Source organism: Macaca thibetana, chromosome X, assembly GCF_024542745.1.
Source record: "Macaca thibetana thibetana isolate TM-01 chromosome X, ASM2454274v1, whole genome shotgun sequence".
NCBI classification, from domain to species: domain Eukaryota; kingdom Metazoa; phylum Chordata; class Mammalia; order Primates; family Cercopithecidae; genus Macaca; species Macaca thibetana.
This window is the reverse complement of record NC_065598.1, coordinates 52,394,093-52,416,786: the sequence shown is the minus strand read 5'-3', so window position 1 is coordinate 52,416,786 and position 22,694 is coordinate 52,394,093. Positions and strand designations below refer to the sequence as shown.

The window sequence follows — 22,694 nt, the reverse complement described above, 5'->3', positions numbered from 1 at the left end:
AGCAAACCAGAAGTAGAAGGAAGCTTACTTAACTTGATATGGAGCAACTAAAAAAAATCCTACACCTTATATTATACTTAACAGAGAAAGACTAATTGCTTTCTCCATAGCATCAGGAACCAAACAAGGTTGCTCACTCTCACTCCTGTTATTCAGTATTGTACTGAAAGTTCCAACCAGTTTAAAAAGGAAAGAAAAATAAATAAATGGCTTACAGATTGGAAAGGAGGGACTACAACTACTCCAACTCACAGACGTTATTATAATCTACATAGAAAATCTTGTCAAATTTATAAAAAATACTTCTCAAATGAACAAGGGAGTTAAGCAACATTATAGGATATATGTTCAACAACAACAAAAAGCAAAGCACTTCTATAGACTAGCAATGAACTGCTTGGAACAAACATTTTTAAAACTATACAATACCATTTACAATACAATAGCTGCCCCTCAAAACCTAACAAAACGTGCAGGAGTCATATGCTGAAAACCATCAGAAGCTAATGAAAGAAATAAAGGAACAACTAAATAAAGAGAGGGATGTACTGTACTCATGGATTAATAGACTCATTATAGGAATGATGCCCCCAAATTGATGTACAGATTTCATGCAATTCCAATCAAATTCCCAGCAGGATCTTTTATAGATACAGACTGATTCTAAAATTTATATGGAAAGGTAAAGGAGCTACAACAGTCAAAATAACTTTGAACTTTGGGAAGCCGAGGCAGGATTCCCGTAATTCCCTTACTCTGCCTAAACTGTTTGTACAAAATATAGTTTATCCTGCATAGGTGCTTTCATTCTGGAAGTCTGGAATCTTGGCACATGCTAGGCAGAGGGTGCTTGTGTGACCAGCCCCCAGTAAAAGTCTTCGACACTGAATCTCTAGTGAGCTGCTCTGGTAGAAAATATGTCACATCACACATGTCACAATTGATTTCTGGAGGAATGAATTCTGTGACTTTCCTAAAAAAGGACTCATGGAAACTTGGGCTGGTTTCCTCAGGACATTGCCCATACATTTTTTTTGTGTGTGCTGATATTGCTGTATACTTTCATTGTTATGAATCTTCACCAACATGAGTCCAGCTATATGCTGACTGTGAGTCCTGTGAGTCCTCCCAGCAAATAATGAAAAATGGGAGTAGTCTTGGGGACCCTTGACACAGTTGTGACAGTGGTGGGATTTGCCAGAATGAGCCTGACTCGCTAAAATATGGTGACAGCCTTGTTTGAGTAAAGAAAGGATGAAGGAGTAATGGGTGATGAATCTTTTGTGCTCAGGTGATTATGGCCTCACACATGCTGTGAAACAGCAGCTAGCTGTTGTCTCTTGTGAGATGTAAATGTTGCATACAGAGTTTAAAAAGAACACATCCAACTCTGGGAGACTTGGATCACTGCATTCCTTGGCGTCTTTTGCCATGCCAGAGATTGGCGGGTGGGAGCACAGCCAGGTCGTTTTTGGTTTTTGTCCTCTCTTTCAAACAGAAGAAAGGGCCTGGGAATTCACAAAAGTAATGTTGGGGTGGACGAAAAATGTTAAAAATGTGGGCTTCTCTCTCCTCCTAGTGGGAAGGAAAAAATTAAATCAGTTCCCTGAGCTGGAGCAAAGCTTAGATAAACCAAAGGGAACAAAAAAGAAAAATTCCTCCAGCCTTTTCTTCAGCTTTGCTGCTGCTCCTGCAGCCCCTCCCAGCCTTCCAGACAGACTCTCCCCTGGCAGCTATGATGTTAACCCTATAATTGCAATGAAAGCCAAAAAAAAGGAATTAAAAATGGCGTTTTTGTTTTATGGCTGCTGCATCTGGATGTATGATAAAATTGATGTGAAATGCTATATACTTATAATGTTGTAAATGCTAGAGGGACCATCCCCTTCTGGCTGAAGAGGAAATATTTTTTCTCTTTTATTTTGAGACAGGGGCTCACTCTGTTGCCTAGGCTGCAGCGCAGTGGTGCGATCATGGCTCACTGCAGCCTCGACCTTCTGGGCTCAAGCAGTCCTCCCATCTCAGCCTCACGAGTATCTTAGATCACAGGCGTGTGCCAGGATGCCAGGCTAATTTTCTTATCTTTTTGTAGAGATGGAGTTTCCCTGTGTTGTCTAGGCTGGTCTTGAATTCCTGGGCTCAATCTGCCTTATGTTAGTCATTTCCAGTGAACCTGTAAAGGGCCAAGGCCCTTGGCTCCTACACCACAAAGGACTAATAAGCCTGGCTTTGCTTCCCTAACTTTTCTCCTGGTGCACACACCTTGGTAAGGCACTTTGACCATTCATTGCAGAGCTGTCACCAGCAAAGCATTGAACTTTTCCAGCCTGCTTGCTAAATAAATGATAGAGACAAAAGGGATAAGAAGTTATGCAAACATATTTAAATTTGTTTTTAAATCTGGAATTTCATCCTGATCAGTTTCTGAACATGATGTGTGTTATTGGTTGATTTATTAAAATTTTTTCTCTGAAAATTCTTTTTTCCCTCTTGCATATGACCATATGACCATTTCAGAGAAAAGAGCTAGAGGACGGTAGATGATCATTAAATAAATGGAAAGCTCTTTTTTTTTTAAAGAGATCCTTGGTTTTATTTAAAGCATATATCAAGTTTCATTGAGTGTCTTTATAATACCTATTGAGATTATTATTTTTTCCTTTAACTGATTAATATATCGTTACTTACATTAATTGACTTTCTTTTTAAAAAATTATTTATTTTTGAGATGGAGTCTCACTCTATCACCCAGGCTAGAGTGCAGTGGCTCGATCTTGGCTCACTATAACCTCTGCCTCCCAGACTCAAGCGATTCTCCCACCTCAGCCTCTCGAGTAGCTGGGATTACAGGTGCCCACCACCATGCCCAGCTACTTTTTGAATTTTTAGTAGAGATGGGGTTTCACCATGTTGGCCAGGCTGGTCTCGAACTCCTGACATCAAGTGATCCACCCACCTCGGCCTTCCAAAGTGCTGAGATTACAGGCATGAGCCACCACGCCCAGCCTTTTAAAAAATATATTTATAAGTTTTAAAAATTTTTATTTATTTTTTGAGATAGGGTCTTGCTATGTTGGCCAGGTTGGTCTTGAACTCTTGGCCTCAAGCAATCCTCCTGCCTAGGCCTCCCAAAGTGCTAGGATTACAGGCATGATCCACTGAGATGATATCTCATTGTGGTTTTGATTTGCAAGAAGTGGAAAGTTTTGATTTCAGATTAGTACACACTGGTTTTCTAACAATGAAGAAAACACAACCTGACACCTGGAAAGAGTCAAGCCAGAGAGAGGGAACATTAGTGATCTCTGGTTTTCAAATGGTTCATGAAAACCTTCCCCTTTTCCTGAAAAAAATGCTCCCCATTCAGCCTTCCCAAATTCCTGTGAGTATATTGAAATCATACTGACTGTTGAGTGCACAACTGCACCTGACAGAGCTGCAACTAGGGGACAGTAGGGCAACCCAGCTCCTGAGCATACCATGCAGAACATCTACAGATGTCATCCATGCTTGTGAAGAGGAGGAACTGATGTCAATGGTTAACAGAACTTGGACTGACTGCCTTCTGTCAGTCCCTCAGAAACCAAGGACACAAATGAGTTGTTCGGACTGGATGAGGAACCCTAGAGGGAAAGGTCCCACAGTGGGAGGCCACACTGGGGGCCTTGGCCAGCTCCTGCCTAATGTATGTCCTGCTGGGAGTGCCCTAACAAGGGTAAAGTCTTGGTGTCCAGGGGTACCACGTGTGCCTTCTGGGATTGTACTTGCATGTGCGCCCTGACTATTCCGTCACTGCCTCATCCCTGGAAGTCATTCATGTCAGCTTTAGCTTCCTGGCCAGATTGGTGCTGAGCCTGAAATGGAGACTTGGGCTGGACAAAAAAAGGTTCATACACAGTCTTAGTTAGGAAGTCAGCTGCCTTTCTAAGACAGACCTTCATGGTTACTGGGATTTGTATTAGTCGGCTGTGATGGTAAACTTGATGTGTCAACTTGGCTCAGCCACAATACACAGGTATTTGTTCAAACACCAGACTAGGTGTCTCTGTGAAGGTGTTTTATAAGATGAGACTAACATTAAAATCAGTAGACTTTGAGTAATGCAAATTATACACTGTGATGTGACTGGGCCTGATTCAATTACTTGAAAGACTTAAAGAAAAAAAAATAAGACTGGGATCCCCCCGTGAAGAAAAAATTCTGCCTCCAGACTGCCCTTGGATTCGAGCTACATCACCTCTTCCCTGGGTCTCCAGTCTGACATTCTGCTTTGCACAATCTAGACTTGCCAGCCCCCACAGCCTGCCTCTCTCTCTCTCTCTCTCTCCACACACACACACGAGCCCTAATGGTCATCCAACCATGTAGAGATCACTAAATGTTCCCTGCCCTCCTTCTGCCTGTGAGGTCCTCTATCCCATCCTGAGGACACAGGGATCTACTGGGTATGTTTCCAACCTTCCAGGAGAGACCACGGAGACTGGTGAGGGAGATACACCTGCAAAGAGAACTTCAGTGCAGTAACAGCAACGGGCATAGCCAGTGTGTTCACCAACTCATGAGAGATCACACTACCAACATCGCCCGCTTGATTTTCCCCATCAACGAACAGCTTATCCTGGAAACAATCGTTTTAGTAGGTAAGTTGGATTCCCTTCATTGTTTCCCCCAGGCATGCAGCACTACAAAGCAAATTCATATTGGTATGTTGTGTCAGAGTGGAATCCAAGAATGGAATGCCCTGCAGTGATGTGATTTCTCAAGCAGTCAATAAGTCTTTGTAAGTTTCCAGGTGAAGCAACATACAAGCACCCCCCGCCTCCCGCCACCCAGTTTACAGGGAAGTGATATATATGGAAAAAAAATCCAGTTTATTTAAGACTCTGAAAAAAGTTGTTTGCCTCCCTGTAACCTTCACCCCACAAATGCCAGTAGCCGCTTCCAATCATTTGAACACCCAAAGCTGCCCTTGGAAATTTCCAAAATGCCCCAAAATGGGCGATGATATTCTGACTACAAACCACAAGTTTAGGATTTAAAAGAAGAATCCTAGAACTTCTTAATAACATCAAAAGTATAGGAATGTTGCAGTCGGTACATAGGAAAGAGCACAGTAACATGGAGAAGGACACAATGTTCCCCGGGAGGGGTTGCGGGAACCTTGTTCATCTGTGTTGCTTTCTTATGATAAGAAAGTGTTTCGGCCGGGCGCGGTGGCTCAAGCCTGTAATCCCAGCACTTTGGGAGGCCGAGACGGGCGGATCACGAGGTCAGGAGATCGAGACCATCCTGGCTGACACAGTGAAACCCCGTCTCTACTAAAAAATACAAAAGAACTAGCCGGGCGAGGTGGCGGGCGCCTGTAGTCCCAGCTACTCGGGAGGCTGAGGCAGGAGAATGGCGTGAACCCGGGAGGCGGAGCTTGCAGTGAGCCAAGATCACGCCACTGCACTCCAGCCTGGGCGGCAGAGCGAGACTCTGTCTCAAAAAAAAAAAAAAAAAAAAAAAAAAGAAAGTGTTTCAAGGCCAGCTGGGGTGGATGGTGAAGCTTCATTTCATAGGTCAACCACTGTCATGGGACATTGATGCTCAGGATGGTTCTGTGGTAGTCATGGCTCTGGGATCCTGGGACTGGTGTCCTTCTTCTCAGTGAGGGCAGCCCTCTCCAGGCTGTGACATAGGAGGAACAGGCCAGGCTGGGTTGTCAGGCTGCCAGGGACAGGTGTGTGTTGTGGGAGAAGGAGAAGGACAGCTGAAGGGAGGAGAGGGGAGACGAACTCCTTAGGTGAGGGGCAGGTGTCTGTTGGTGAAGGGAAGACATTGGCCCTAAGTCCTGACATTGCTCTAGGCTCCCGTGGAAGCACATGATGGTGCAAGAAGGAAACCAAGGCTGGTGGGAGGGGGACAATAGCTTGCATCACCTCCCATCCTATGTGTTCAGTGGTCCCTGAGAGGAGCCCATGCCATTTTGGGATCTAAAAGGTCATTTCCTGGCACCCCTTCATTCACTGCCCATGGAGAGAAGGGATTTGAGATAAACTGAGGCCTTCAAGGAGAAAGGCCAGTAGGAGTTGTGAGGCCTTCTCAGAGTCTTTCTGCCCTACCCTTGTGAATCTCACCCTGCGCTCATCTTGTCCTGTGTTACTCTTTGCTCTGAGGTTGCTCTTCTCAACCTCATGCCTGTCCTGGGAATATTTTTCTGGGTATATTGCAGACAGTCTTGCTACCAAAGGGATTTAATAAGGTTTCTGAAAGTTCCCTAGGCTGGGCAGCAAATTTCCAGATCCTAGGACACAACTGTGGCCACACTACATGAGCTTCCCTGGGTGTGATTCCTGGAATCTGCACTTTTAAAAGATCCTAGGTTCTAACTTTCATGGAAACATGTCTGAGCAACACTAGAGCAGGGGAATAGTCTCCTTTCCCAGTGACACAGCTTCTTTCTTCTTTGTGAAGGTATAGAAGGAATAAGTTTGGTGTGTTCTCTGACGCAGAAACCCAAGACCTTCAGGTGAGGAGACCGACACTGACATGCTGCCTGTTATGGTAATGACATACTCAGGGCACCATTTCCAAATGATACCCAGACCAATCCTTTCAAGTCTCCATCTCTTAAAGATTTCTGAAGAAATCAAATGTCTATTGCCTGTGCAGTCCCATGCTATAAAATTCTAAATATTTTGCAGTAGCCTTTGGATCTTACTCTTGATTGCACTAATATGCAGCACAGCAGAGTTTTCGCGATGCCTGTGGCTCTTGGCTCCACCAATCACTGCTGGGTGACACTGAGGAAGTTCCTTAACATCTCTGTGCTTCCTTTCGCCATTAGTACCATGGAAATACTACTAGTAACGTCATCTACTTCTTGGGGCAGTTTAGAGCTCTGACTGTGTGAAGACATGTACAGTTATCTGGACAGTCCCTGGCATACGGTCAGTTTCCAGTCAATTCTAAGCTGTTGCTGTTCCCGCATTTCCCTGGGACATGTTCTGGACAGACAGATGTCAAGTCTACCTTTGACCCCTTGGATGATGTTTAGATTATCTCTTCAGCTCTTCAGGGACTCAAGGTCTGAGTCTGTGGGGCAGGGGGAGGGCATATTTTATTAGCATAGTGAATATTCAGCTCTCCTTACAGGGTATCGTGGAGCCTAAATGCAATACTGGAGTTTCATCATCATGAGCTTGTATGGAAAATTTGAATGGAAATTTCTCTAGGAAATTAGAACTCTAGTGGCCTCTTCATGTAACTTGTATAATGCTTGGACAAGTAAGTGGTCACTGGATAATGATAGCACAAAAGCATATAAACTTTTATAAATATTTTAAAGGTAAAATTTAAAGGCCAAAAATTATTATATGGATTATTCTATTGCTATCAGTTCCATTAAGTCCAACTCTCCTCCATCAAATTGTGAAGATTTGAATCTGATGGAGATACGAAGCTGTTAGCAGTTGAATTTTCATTAGTGGCATTTTATTCTTTGTATAGAATTCACCTTGTCTGTTGTATCTTGTGTTGATTACTTCTACCATTACCGTTTATTGTTGGCTAGGCATGATGGCTCACGCCTATAATCCCAGAATCTTGGGAGGCCGAGGCAGGAGGATTGCTTGGGCCCAGGAGTTCGAGATCATCCTGAGCAATATGGTGAGACCTTGTCTCTACAAGAATAAAAAAATAAGCTGGGCATGGTGGCTCATGCCTATATTCCCAGCTGCTCAGGGGTCTGAGATGGGAGGATTACTTGAGCCCAGGAAGTCAAGGCTGCAGTGAGCTATGATCACACCACTACACTCTGACCTGGGCAATGGGAGTGAGACCCTGTCTCAAAAAGGTAAATTCATTTTTGATCTAATGAAAGACTGATGGTACTAATATTTTCTGAGCTAAATCATGAGAAGATGTTGTCAATTTATTCAGATCCAGAGTCAGAGGAAATGGGAAATGGGGAAAGAGAGTGCAGTGTGGAGGGGAGGTGAAGGTGTGCGGAGCAGGGAGAGAGGTCTGGGGCAGACAGGGGCGAGGAATAATGGGGAAGAGCAGAAAGCAGAAGTTCAGAGATGTGAGAATAAAAACTCATACTTGTGGATACTTACTCTGGGCAGATGTTTTTAGTGCACGCTCTCTCTTCATTTATATATATATACATATACGTATACACATATGTACATATATACATATATGTACATATATATCGTGTATATATATATATATATACATATGTGTGTATATATACACATAGTGCCACAGGCATTGGGAAAACTCTACTGTCCCTGCCCTTGCAGGCAATGTGACTTTGGGCAAGTTTCTTAGTCTCTTAACCTATGTGTTTCAGTTTCCTATTCTGTAATAAGGGACGATAACATTAACAACACACTAAGTGACTGTTATTATATATACCTATTTATATAATTTAAAAATATAGTCATATTTTGATATTACAGGGTGATGAGTCAATACCAGGAAAGCACAAAGATGGCCTCTGTTCCATATCAAGCTTTCTGTACGTGTTTGCTACCATGGGTGTTAGCAGCAACATCCTTGTCACTGTCATTATGGGAAATAGCATTGGTGTAATATTAAATAAAACAACAGATGAAGTATTATAAACACACTACTTGTTCTCCAATCTCATAATTTTAAAAAACATGCATAGAAAAAAGCCTGTAAGGGAATGCACCACATATGAAGTGTTGTTCTCTAAGTGGGAAACTCGATCATTTTGAAATAACATTCCTTTCACTGTTTTACTTGTGTTTTCCTCCTTATTATCACTCAGCCACTGTTTCTCTAATAATTTTTTTTTGAGATGGAGTCTTGATCTGTCACCCAGGCTGGAGTGCAGTGGCACGATCTTGGCTCACTGTAACCTCTGCTTCCTGGGTTCAAGCAGTTTTCCTGCCTCAGCCTCCCGAGTAGCTGGCATTACAGGTATGTGCCACTATGCCTGGCTAATTTTTGTATTTTTAGTAGAAACTGGGTTTCACCATGTTGGCCAGGCTGGTCTTGAACTCCTGACCTTGTGATCCACCTGACTCGGCCTCCCAAAGTGTTGGGATTACAGGCATGAGCCACCGTGCCTGGCCAATAATTTTTAAAATAGATGTTCCAAAGATTCATTCTTTTAAGTATCTTGAGGATTAGGGGTAAAAGGTGTTTTGATATCCTTATCAGGAGGAAAACCAGTCAGTGATCCTCGGGGGCAGCATTTAAAACAGAAGGAAGGTTTGGGGTAGGGTAGAGAGGGGCAGTGGGGGAGGCAGGGTGGTGTGGATGGAAGGTTAGCTGAAGACCCCAGGCATCCTGAAAAATGCCACAGTTGGTATATGTTGAAAGAAACCAAAACACCCGCATGTCTGTAAGAGGAGGCTGCTGTGCTATCGAGACGGAGATCTTTATGACGTCTCTTTAGACCTTTCCTCTCCTTCAGCTCCAGCAACACAATTGGGTGGCTCTTGGCCCTGGCAAGGTGCTGCTGCTGGTGAGCTGTACTGAGGTCAAGGCCTGGCCCACCTGCAGCATTATCACTTCAGAGAGTGGCCTGGGGCATCTGTCTTGGTATCCGGAAGCCTACAGTTTCAGATCAGGGAAATGGAGAAAACACATAGTGCAATAGTTAGACTCAACGCTCCCCCAATGACGCCATCAGTGCAAAGCGAGAGGCACGTATAGGTTGTTATGATTATTAGTTTGGGATGAGCAGGGCCGGGTTGGGTCATTCCCTGAAAGAATTGCAGGAGTGAATGCCAATGTGCTCTACTACATTACTACTGCACAAGTGGGTAAGCTTCTATTTCGTAGGTTTGTTCTTCTGCTAAGACGATGGTGTGCTCCATTACTGTGGTGAGAAGCCTTCCTGGCCTGAGGTGTTTGCGGGAATGACTGCACCTACGGATGAGCATTCTGAAGATCCGCCAAAAGCTGTGACAAGGGGGCAAAGGCCCTGGCTCTTACAAACCACAGACCCAGAAAACTCTTCAGCCCAGCTGTGCGTCATGCTGTGGCACCTTCAGGAAGCTTTGAGGCCACCCTCGAGCTAAAGTTCCCATGCCTTTCAGCCTCCTAATGCAGGTCAGGGTGGCTGCCCAGAAGCTGCCCACTGATCTGAATCAGTGCCAGGGGAATGTGTGTGTGTGTGTGTGTGTGTGTGTGTGTGTGTGTGTGTGTTTAGCAGACAGGAAGGGTGCACCTGAAACAGTGAGAGAAATTGACCAGAGCTTGCTCTGTCTTGCTTCTGACCTGAGAAGCTAACTGCCTTTGCTCATTCCCCCACGTAACTGCCTTTGCTCATTCCCCCACGTAACTGCCTTTGCTCATTCCCCCACATAACTGCCTTTGCTCATTCCTGCACGTAACTGCCTTTGCTCATTCCCGCACGTAGGCCAAGCTAGCTATGGGAGGAATTTAGTGTAGGGTTTAACCTCAAAGCAAGGATAATAGTCCCTTTCAGAATCTAGCCCTGAGGAGATGAGAAGGGTGTACACGCAAGCGGCAATGTTGCGTGAAAGGTTTATGGGAGCACTGTGACCTGACCAAGGACAAAGATGTTTTGCAACCTCCCCGGGCTCCCGTTGACACCTAGATGTCTGTGGTCACCATTCTCCTGACCTCATGCTTTCCTGATTCTCCCTTGCCCAATGTAAAAAGAAGCCTGAAATTCACGCCCCTTAAGATGGCTCCACAGGACATTAGTCCATCATCGTCTCAGCCTGCTGGCTCTCTGAAATAAAGTCGCTTTCCTCTGCCCAGGAGGTGGAGGTTGCAGTGAGCCATGATCAGGGCACTGCACTCCAGCCTGGGCCATATAGTGAGACCCTGTCTCAAAAAAAAAAAAAAAAAAAAAAAAAAAGACTTAATTTGTTGAACAGTCATTTACCAAACCCCAACTATGTTCTAGGTACTGTGCTGAGTGTCTGGGGCATACGATAAAAAAAGACACATCCCTGCCCTTGTGGAGTTTATGTCAAATTGTAGGATAATGGTCAATCTACTGATCCCACACATAAAATGCAAAAATTCCTGCCAGACTTCAAGTAATATCCTACCACTTCATGTACACTGTAAGACTCTTACAGCTGTATACTTCCATTTCCTTTCTCGCCAGCTTTCTGCTATTGTTGTCTTACATTATATTTCTACCTATGTCAGAACCCCATAATACATTGTTACTATCTGACAGTCAATTTTATTTTATTTTATTTTATTTTATTTTTTTTTTGAGACGGAGTCTCGCTCTGCCGCCCAGGCTGGAGTGCAGTGGCCGGATCTCAGCTCACTGCAAGCACCGCCTCCCGGGTTCACGCCATTCTCCTGCCTCAGCCTCCCGAGTAGTTGGGACTACAGGCGCCTGCCACCGCGCCCGGCTAGTTTTTTGTATTTTTTAGTAGAGACGGGGTTTCACCGTGTTAGCCAGGATGGTCTCGATCTCCTGACCTCGTGATCCGCCCGTCTCGGCCTCCCAAAGTGCTGGGATTACAGGCTTGAGCCACCACGCCCGGCCAATTTTCTTTTAAAGAGATTAGCTACAAGAAAAAAATCTTGACTGAGCATGGTGGCTTATGGCTCTAATCCTGGCACTTTGGGAGGCTGAGGCAGGAGGATTGCTTGAGCCCAGAGGTTTGAGAGAAGCCTGGGCAACATAGGGAGACCTTTTTTCTAAATAAGAAAATTAAAAACATTTTTTAAAAATCGGCCACTCGCGCCTATAATCCCAGCACTTTGGGAGGCCAAGGCAGGTGGATTGCCTGAGCTAAGGAGTTCATGACCAGGCTGGGTTACATAGTGAAACCCCGTCTCTACTAAAATACAAAAAAAATTAGCCAGGCTTGGTGGCGTGCGCCTGTAGTCAACAGCTACTCAGCAGGCTGAGGCAGGAGAATCCCTTGAACCTGGAAGGCAGAGGTTGCAGTGAGCCGAGATCGTGCCACTGCACTCTGGCCTGGGCGACAGAGGGAAACTCCATCTCCAGAAAAAAAAAAAAAAAAAAAAAAACTCGTACTTTCCCACAATTGTTCCATGTCCAGCACTGTGAAGTTCTGTGTGTAGATCCAACTTTCCTTCTATTTTCCTTCTGACCCAAGAACTTCCTTTAACATGTTTTGTAGGACAAATCTGTTGACAATGACTTTTCCCCCCATTTTTGTTTGTTTACCTGTTTGTGTAAACATGTTTATGTCACCTTCATTTAAAAAAATTGTTTGTGCTGATTAGAAAGTTCTGGGTTGCACAGATTCGATGAGAAGTCTAATGGATGACTTTAAATTTGTTCCTCTGTATGTAGTGTGTCTTCTTTTCTTTTCTTTTTCTGCCAGGGCATTGGTGTTGGGGTTTGAATCAATCTTTTCAGTAGCTGAACTGGCCTTCAGTTGTGTTGTTGCTGTAGTTCTTTTCAATATAACACAATACTTCAGATTCAGGGTACAAGATACCAGCATGCAAAAATCAATTGTATTTCTTCTTTGTTTTTGTTTTATAAATTGGCATAATTGTACATATATATATACATATATAAGTAGTGATATTTTCATACATATAATGTATAGTGATCAAAGCAGAGTAATTAGCATATGGATTGTCTCAAACGTTCATCATTTCTTTGTGTTGGGAATATTCAATGTCCTCCTAGCTATTTGAAACTATACAATATATTATTTGTTTAACTTTTCTAGACAGTGTTGCTCTGTCACCCAGGTTGGAGTGCAGTGGCGCAATCTCAGTTCACTGCAACCTCCACTTCCCAGGCTCTAGCGATTCTCCTGTCTCAGACTCCTGAGTAGCTGGGATCACAGGCAACCGCCACCACGCCTGGCTAATTTTTGTATTTTTAGTAGAGACGGTGTTTCGCCATGTTGACCAGGCTGGTCTCAAACTCCTGACCTCAGATGATCCGCCCACCTCAGACTCCCAAAGTGCGGGGATTACAGGTGTGAGCCACCACGCCCGGCCTATATAATATATTGTTGTTAATTATAGTCATCCTACAATGCTGTGGAACACTGTAACTTACTTCTCCTATCAAGCTGTAATTTTGTATCCTTTAACAAATCTCTCCCTATCTCCACCACCCCTTACCCTTTCCAGCCTCTAGTATCCTCTGTTCTACTTTTTATTGCTATGAGATTAGCATTTTTTAGCTTCCACATATGAGTGACAGCATGTGGTGTTTAAGATCCTTTGAAAGGGAGTGAAGCAGAGGCAGCTAAATTGGAGGCTGAAGCAGCTGGTCGTGCTGTGCTGAGGCTCCGTGGCAGAGACCAAGAGCTGACGCTCAGGTCTGTTCCTGGCTTATTTCACTTAACATAAAGTCCTCCACTTCCACCCAGGATTGCTGAGAATGACGGAATTTCATTCTTTTTTAGGGCTGAAAAGTATTGCATTGTGTATGTGTACCACATTTTCTTCATCCATTCATCTAGATTGATTCCATAGTGTGGCTATTGTGCATAGTGCTGTAATCAATATGGGAGTGCAGACGTCTGTTTGATATGCTGATTTCCTTTCCCTTGAATAAATGCCCAGTAGTGGGATTGCTGGATCATATGGTGGTTCTATTGTAGTTTTTGGAGGAACCTCCCTTTTGTTCTCCATGGTGTCTCTACTAGTTTAAATTCTCACCAATAGGGTATGACAGTTCCTTTTTCTCTGCATTCTTGCCAGTGTTTGTTATTTTCTGTCTTTTTGAGAATAGGCATTCTAGCTGGGTGAGATTACCAGCATTTATTTGTTTGTTTGTTTTGTCTTTTTGATAACAGGTATTGTAACTGTGTGAGATGATAACTCGTTGTGGTTTTACTATTATTTCTTTTCTTTTCTGGAGACAGGGTCTCACTATGTCGCCCAGGCTGGTCTTGAACTCCTGGCCTCAACTGATCCTCCCACTTCAGCCTTCGAGAAGCTGGGATTACAGGAGTAAGCCATTGTGCCCAGCCTAAATATGGGATTTTAGGCATTAAGCAGGGACAGGTGTTTGGGTGAGCGTAGCTAAGGAGCTGGGTTCTTCAGTCAGAGAGCATCCCACCAGGCACTGATTAAACCCGGACTGTGTTCAGAGTGCTGGAGGAAATGCTGGAGATGCGACACTGGAGTCCTGTGGTCCTGCGGGAGTGCCCACTCTGAGGTCTCCTAGGTGTTTGTTGCAGGGAACATTGTGCCCAAGGCCTCTGTGTTCCCTGTCTTGGTCCCCTCAACTGTTTCTGTGTCCGCATCTCAGGGTGTGCACACTATGGTTTTGTGGGCTTCTGGGTCCAGGGTGTGAGATCCGTGAGATAATCGGGTTTCTACATCACAGGTTCTAAAGTTGCTCACATGCACGTGGGTCTGAATTTTAGAATCTGACATCTCTGAGCAGGTTGAGTGTCTGTGTCCTCCTTCACTGAGTTCTCGGAGGGGTCTGAGTTCTGCGAACTGTTCAGTGTTGTGTGTCCAGGGTTGAGGTCTCTGAGCTGCTCGATCCTGGGTTGTTATCTGGGTTTTCTATGTCGTTGGGGTCTCTTGGGCTTTGTGACCCACCCTGTGAGGCCCCTGGGTATCTGAGTGTGTCCAGGGTAGGATGTTTCAGAGCTGGTAGGAGATGTATGTTTTGGAGGGAGGCCTGGTCTGTCTTTGGTTCTGTGTTCCAGGGATTGAAACGTCTGAGCTGTTTGGGAGATCATCTCCAGCATGAGAGACACTGTCACACAGCAAAGTTCAGACATGAGATGTTCGTGACCTTCTCCTGATATTTGGGTCTCACCCTATACAGTCAGTGAGAGGTTGTCTCGAGTTGACTTTCTCAGACTCGTCCACTCCAGCCTGCCACAGCCAGGCTTACTTATCTAGACCCCTGAGTTTACACGGCCAGCTTCCTTCACAGCCACCCCTGGGTTGGAGTCATGCAACTGCTTTGAGAGTCACAGGTCCCCATCAGCACCACTTGTGGAGATCTCACTGTGGGGAGGAGTTTCTTCTGTGTCTCTGACAAAAGACACAGAGCAGGGACCCTCTCTCTCGGGGATGAACAGGACCTGCCCAAGTGTTCCTGGGTCATGTAGTCTGTCTCCTGCTAGATGTCACTGACACCCAGAAAATAACCTGGACACAATGTCCCTCTTGCAGCTCTCCAGAACACATGCGCCAAACCTGAGATCCGCTGTGCCCTGGTGGGATTGCAAGAGCCTCTAGCTGTTTGGATCTTTTTTCCAGAGCTTAACTTCACCTTTACATGATGAGGATCTACAGAGTGGCATCTCAGCCCTTTCCTGCAAACACAGCTTCTGAATGCAGAATTCGGGGCTAGGGAAGGGAGGGGATGCTGGTAGAGGCCATCTGTGGCCAGGAGGAGGCGTGGGCCTGAGACCGTCTCAGCTGGAATGTAGGAGTAATGGGCACAGACCATTCAAGAGAAATGTGTGTTGTGCTGAAGAAAGTAGAAACTACCCCCAGAATGTCCCCTCTGTCTCTAAGACATGCATGGTTTAATTCTGTTATTTTGTGAGGCTCTTTGCACCATGACGCAAGGATGCATAGAGGGCTCCGTCACACGGGGAAGAATGAGACCCTGAATGGTCTCACAGTCTAGTGGGGGAGGCAGATGTGTTCCTTCAGGCAATAAATATGTAAGAAGGTTTTCTACGTGCCAGGTACTTCTTGAGGTGTGGGGATACCTCAGGGAATCAAATCAACAGAAATCCCTGCCCTGGATCTGACATTCCCCAAAGAAGACGTGGTAGGTGGCAGACAGCAAACCCTCCACAAGGGAATCTAGGAAATGTTACAAGTTATGAACCAAAACGTACCCAACCCAAGACAGGTCTCAATCAATTTAGAAGTTTATTTTGCTAAGGTTAAGGACGTGCCCCTGACACAGCCTCAGGAGGTCCTGACGAAACATCCCCAAGGTCGTCAGGGTACAGCTTCGGTTTATACACTTTAGGGAGACATAAGACATCAATCAATGCATGTACGGCGTACACTGGTTCATTCTGAAAAGGCGGGAGAACTACAAGTTGGTGGGCGTGGGGGGGTGGGGTCTTACAGGTCATAAGTGGATTCAAAGATTTTCTGATTGGCAATTGCTTGAGTTTATCTAAAGACCTCCAATCCATAGGAGGGAGTGTCTGGGTTAAGATCAGGGGTTTTGGAGACCAAGGTTCTTATTATGCCAATGAAGTCCCGAGGTAGCAGGCTTCAGAGGGAATAGACTGTAAATGTTTCTTATCAGACCTTAAAAGTTGCTGGACTCTTAGCTAATTCTCTCCTAGACCAGGAAAAAGACTTGGAAAGGGAAAGGGATTCTCTACAGAATGTAGACTTCCTCATGAGAGATGGTTTTGTAGGCCTATTTCAAAATGTGTCCAAGAAATATATTGTTGGGTGAAATACTTTGACTTCTTTCAGGGCCTATTTGTCATGTGATGCTATACTAGTCAGGCTGGAACTTGGTGTCTTATTGCCACAGTCTTAAGATCTCTGCCTTAACATAAATGCTGGTCAGTTGTGCCTGAATTCCATAGGGAGAAGCGTGTAATGACGCATGTCTGACCCACCCTTCCCATCATGGCCTGAACTACTTTTTCAGGCTAGCTTTGGAGTAGCTTTGGCTGAGAGGGTCCATTCAGATGATTGGGGAGTGGGGCTTAGAATTTTATTTTTAGTTTACAAAAGTGACGGGGGCTGTGTTAAAAGGAAAAAAATATACAGATCATGGAACAGGGACTGGGAATAGGGGAAGGAACTGGGTGGGCTGTAGGTTAATTATAACACAGAGTGACCACGGTAGGCTGGGTTGAGAAGGTGACAGTTTGACAAAGATGTGAAGGGGGAGGAGTCAGTCAAGTAGATATCTGTGGTGAAGGCCTTCCAGACAGAAGGAACAGTTGGAAAAAAGTCAGAGGCTGAATCGGTCTGACACGGCACAGATGCCACAAGGACACCTGCGCACCGGCAGGAAGCTGAACAGAAGGCTGGAGGTGCCACGGTGACAGGGACTTGATCCTGTTGGGCCAGGTATGCTTCTGCTCTGCCAGTGACACGGAAAGGGACAACGAAGGGCCACAGATGCCAAAAGCGTATCTGTGCAGCCTGTAGAGTTCAGGCGACAGAGGGACCTGGGCAGGAGCAGTCAGAACCAGGATGACTTGGGCAATGAGCTAGGACAGGCAAGGGGGCCGGCGCAGCCCACCCCGACTTGACGTGCTAATCTGGGTGTTCATGTCCTTGTTGCCGTGGACATCTGTGTTGTAGCAACAGAACCATATCCTCGATTAGGAGGCTTGAACCCAGTCAACAATCCTCTTTCCCTACAGACCCTGGGGGAGGCCCACATGCACTTGCCCTAGGGTACTCTGAGAGTTTGGTGAACCCATCGCTGCTGTCCCACTGGGAGGCTACAACTGAGCCTGATGGAGTAACATACTGGCCGAGACATATTTAAAAATTCTGGCAGGGTGCAGTGGCTCACGCCTGCAATCCCAGCAGTTTGGGAAGGTGAGGCAGGCAGATCACTTGAGGTCAGGAGTTCGAGAACAGCCTGACCAACATGGTGAAACACTGTCTCTACAAAAAATACAAAAAAATTTTCCGGGTACAGTGGTGTGCTCCTGTAATCCCAGCTACTTGGGTGGCTGAGGCAGGAGAATCGCTTGAACCCAGGAGGTGGAGATTGCAGTGAGCTGAGATTGTGCCACTGCACTCCAGCCTGGGCAATAGAGTGAGTCTCTGTCTCAAATAAATAAATAAATAAATAATTTTGTAGCCTCTTTTATTAGGAGTTCTGGAATTAGGGAAGAGAGGAAAGTTACAACCCTCCTCCCTGACTCCAGGGGAAGAGAATCTCATTGCACAGATGTCCTCTGTTCACTCGATTCTCCTGGAACATTTCTAATGCACACAGAGCTGCTACAATCATAACCATTACTGACCAAGTACTCTGGGTGAAATTCCTTTATTAACCGAATAAACTTGTTCTGAATGCTGACCGGACACTCTGGGGACAGGGGGATGCTTTCCACTGTATCCTTGCTGGCAGATGACCCCCACACTGGGGTGGAGATGGTAAGGAGAGTCATGGCAGAATTCAACCCACAGTCTCCTAGGAGCACACCTGTGTGCTACCCTCACCTGAGGGATGTGTGTGCGCAAGGGTTGGGTCAGGACAGACTCTTCAAAAGAGGGAAGGTTTTGCGGCAGGCACTTTGATTCTGCACAGCTTACAGTCCAGAGAGCCGAAGAACAGGAGGAACCAGATTCCCATTCTCAGCCTGTTGATTTCCACACCACATTTGGAGTCTGATCAACTCCACAGCTGTGCTGCAGCCACTAACGCTGCCTCTGCTCTGTTTGCCTCTAGATTCTTCTTATCTGTTAAATAAAGTGAGGCTGATGGAGATGTAATTTAGGGCAGGGGTGGATTCCAAGTGTCTCTGTGATAGGGCAAAGCGCCTCCTGGGGGAGAGCTAGAAGCTAAACTTGACTGGTAGCTGTGAGGCAACGGACTCCAGGGCAGCTCCTGTGGACTGTGTTAGAACTTTTCAGGGTGGCTTTGCCCTGCCATGGGCCTGGATCTCACAGGTGGACATGGTGTTGGGACCAGGCTGACTGTCCCATCACGGAATAATATCTGCAGCTCAGCAAGGGGAGCATAAGCAAAGTACGTTGTCGTGAGTTTAAAGATGCCTGGCTTTGGAGTCTGACAGAGCCCGCATGTGAGTCCCAGATCCAGCCTTTTCTGCCTCAGTGCCCTGACCTCTTTCAGCTTGGTTCCTTATCTGTAGATGGGAGTTTAATACTTACCTCTCTGGGTCTTTGGGAAATCAACACTGTACGTGAGTAGCACACAGTAGGTCCTCAACAGCCAGGCTCCAGGAAGAGCCATTCACACTGTGCCATGTTAGGGGTACATCAGTGTGCAGGCCAGCGTGCTGGGACAGTGGGAGTCCAGTCTACCCTCCAGCCAGGCTTGGGGCTTGGGCTGATAGTGGCAGGACCAGGGCCATTTCCATCTTTTCTCTTTCATTGTCCACATGTCCAAAGCAGACACTTCTCTTCATATTCAGGTGTGCAATGCTAGGAGCTGAAATAACAGGCTGTAGTGAATGAAGCTAAGCCTCACAGTTCACTCTATGGCTGGAAGAACTAGCTGTGAGGCAGGTCCTCAGCCCACATCACTTCATGGTACTGAACCTGGGACTACAATTCCAAACTCCACATTCACACATGATGAGTCTATAAGAATGAAGGAGAGATCTATGTTGTGTATCTTTATTATTTTTTATGTTTTTATTGTATATATACAATATATTTATATGTGTATTTATACAACATGTTGTTATACACACACAGTGAAATAACTGCTATAGTCAGGCAAATGAACCTGTCACCTTCCTCAGTTATCTTCCTGCATCCTAGTCTTTGCAAGTAAACTTTTCCCAAAAACCCTACTCTCAGGTGACAATCTAACTGGTTGGCCCATTGGGGAATTTTCATGAATCCCCATCATGTGCTATTGAGTAAAAATATCAAACCCACTAAGCATGCCTTTTGATTACGTGCTCCTTAGGCAAAATATAGTTTGCTCTCCTTCACTTGAGAGCTGAAGGTAAGGAGGAATCAGGCAGTGGGTGATGGAGCAAGTGCAGGCCAGACAGAGGGAAGGGCGGGTGTGAGGCGGCGGACATGAGAGAGAGACAGCGAGAAAGTGAGCATGCATGCTAGAAAGAGAGAGGCCTGGTGGTAGCCGGGGCCTGATATCCCTAATCCAGGAGGCTGGACTTTATCCTAAGGGCAGCAGGCAGCCCTAATAGAATTTGAAAAGGTTTGACATGACCAGATAGCAGTTAAGAAAGGTGCCCCACTCACTGGGACAGAGAATGGGTGGGAAGGGGTCAAGACTAGCAGCAAGATGAGCTATGAATTGTTGGTGGTCCTCAAGGAGGGAGATGAGGGTGACTGAACTAGGGAACTTACTGTGGTGATGGAGAGGAGTCAGTGTCAAGATCTCACTTAGAAAAACTTGGGAGGTCGAACTGGCTAGGCTTGGTCAACTGTGGGGGTGGTGAGAGGCAGCAATCAAAGATGGCTTTCAAGGTCTTTGGCCCAAGCTGCTGGGTAGAGGGTGGTGCCTGTCACTGAGTCAGGCAGCACAGGAGAGTGGGGATGGGTGGGTTCACTTTGGGACATGCTAAGTAGTACTTGCTATGGGACTCAACGACTTATGACTTGAATGACTTCGCAGAGCTGACCTAACCTCCCTGTGCTTACCGTGCCTCATCTGTAATAGGAGAATAAGAATAACTAGAAAAAAATGACTAATTTGTTTCATTTGTTGAGTCTAGGAGACGGTTCTCCTTTTATACTGCAGAGTGGTATTTTCTTGTCAGGTCTTCCCAAGTAAAATGGGAACGTCTTAACTTGCCCATACAGTGGCTGCTTGATCTTACCTGTCTGCTTTGGGCATCATCACCATTCAGCATGTATTGCCAATACTAAAAAAAAGTAAATACATAAATTCAAAGTAACAGGTGTCTATTATCATGTGTGTGCTGTAATAGGCCATCAGCCTGTCCCTCAGACAAATAAACTCTCCCTTCAAATCTTCTAAACTTCCTCTTGAAGCCCACCTCTCCCTCCAGGGGCTGGGTAGAGCCTTTGGGACCCAGGATCTCTAACACTCTCTTCTCTGGGGAGCCATCTCCAACTGCTGAGGATACTGGATGGGAGGAGGTGAGTCCAACGGGCCTGTGGGGTTGTCAGTTGGCGGAAGAAATCTGTAGATTCAGGGAGAGAATCGAGCCACACGTGCGGATTTGGAAATGACAGTGTATGGCTGCACAGCACGAAGAGGATGAAGTCACAGACACCTGGATTTAAATCGAGACTCCACCATTTATTTCTTGTACGACTTTGGGGAGGTTGCTTAACCTCTTTGTGGCTCAGTTACTTCATCTGTAAAATGAAATAATATTCTGGGATAATGATTCATGTTTCCTTCCTTCATAAACAGCTGTTCACGAGGTGGCTTCTTCCAGGGTCAAAAAGGAATCTACTATCCATGTATCTGCTAGGACACTGTTGCGTGTCACTTGACTCCTGAAGTACGCCACGGTAAAGAAATCTCTGTACACTTTCGTGTTCTGGGAAGTCATTGACCACACAGGACCAATTATTCTCCATGAGACTTAGGTAAGGGATGCTGTCTGTCCACTCTGTGCCATGACTCTCAGAGAGCAGACCCCACCAGTCCTTGTTCTTTTGTCTCATGAATAATTCACTTGGACGAGAAGTCTGTCCTCCTAGAAGTAGCTAGGCACAGAGAGAAACATTCCCTGTTAAGCTGGGTGAGACTTCCGCTGATTACAACAAAAACCCTGCCCCATAAATATTCCCACGAAAACAGGTCTACTCCTTCCTATGAAAGTAAAAGACCCCCCCCCCCCGCCCCGGTTACCCCGACAGTGAGATTTCCACTTCTGGGGCGCTCTCCCTAAGGCAGTAGCCTGAATAATTTCAATGTCTTGTATTGTTTGGTTTCTGTCTTTACCAAGGTGCATGTATTATTCATGCAAAAACAGTAAAAAAAAAAAAAAAAAAAAAAGAAAAGAAACAGCAGGTGTCGGTTCTCAGGGGCTCGCCCTAGCTCAAAACTCCCAGCCAATCACAGGAGAAGTCGGCCTCCTCCCAACCCTCCAGCCCAGTTCCCATGTTCCTCGCCCTTGAAGTCACGTCCGCTACAGGGAGTCTCTTCCCATGGCCTCCGGAAGCATTCGGCCCGTCCACGAGCCACGCTTCAGAGAGGGCCGCTCCGGGAACGCCGCCGCGCACCTCCGGAAGGGATGACCTATTCCCGCCTTCTCCCCCGCAGCCCACCCGAGCGGCGTGGGTGGCAAGAAGCCACCCAACCGCTCTCGCGCAGACACCCACTCGCTTCCTCTCCCGGCTCCCCGGCGGTCCGCGGCAGCCAATCAAAGGTCCAGTTTCTCAGCGGCGTCGCATCCTTGTGACGTTGGCACATCCTCTCCAACGCCCCCTTCCGCGTTGCGGCACCTCTAGCCCGCCGGAGGGCGGCTCCTCTCGATGGTCTTAACCCTTCAATTACTAGCGGGCGGCGCTGCGTTTCCAGGGCAGAGGAAACGAGGCGCCGCGCTGGCGCCTGGACGGCGGGAAGCGGCTCCGGAGCGAGAACGCGCGTGAGAGAGCCCGAGAGAGACAGAGAGCGAGCGAGCGCGCGGGAGAGACTGAGGGCGCGGGGTGGGAGAGAGACTTCCAGAGAGACAGAGCGAGAGGCCGAGACTGAGACTGTCCCTAGCACAGGCCAGGATGTCTTGGGATTCGAATCCCTGGGTTGGGCCGGCCGGGAGCGGGGATTTCGAAGGAAGCGGGTGATTTTCCCCGTCGTCCATATCTCCCCGGTGTGGGAATGGCGGTCGTGCACTCTAGGGGTGGCGTCGTTCTCTTTCCCAGCTTCGGGGTGGCCTTTTTCAGCGGAGAAAGAGGATGCCGCGGGCATTCGTAGCCGGCGGGACTACACTTGGGCTAGGATCAGTGTTCAGCGGGTTCAGAAATCACCGTGTCCTTGGCATCACCTCCCTCCCCACCTCCTCTCCCACCGCACAGCAGGAGACGGAGACTGGAGGGTTTTCAAGGAGGACTGTATTGCCCCTATTGAAACACACCGTCCGACAAACCCTTTCTCCGACGTGTGACAGAGGGACGGTTGT

The 22,694-nt window shown here is 46.4% G+C and overlaps 1 protein-coding gene across 6 annotated transcripts in view; it reads left to right on the top strand.

Annotated features, from left to right (window-relative positions):
* Positions 1–22,694, top strand: part of LOC126946564 (protein FAM156A/FAM156B-like) — a 41,017-nt gene that overhangs the window by 9,158 nt on the left and 9,165 nt on the right. For 3 of the 6 annotated variants that reach the window (XM_050777041.1, XM_050777042.1, XM_050777035.1), the window contains exon 1: positions 21,997–22,163. The gene's annotated coding sequence lies outside the window, so the exon portion shown is untranslated. Of the gene's footprint in view, positions 1–3,050; positions 4,641–21,996; positions 22,164–22,694 lie in introns of those variants that run through there. The other 3 variants (XM_050777037.1, XM_050777036.1, XM_050777043.1) reach the window with 2 other exon arrangements.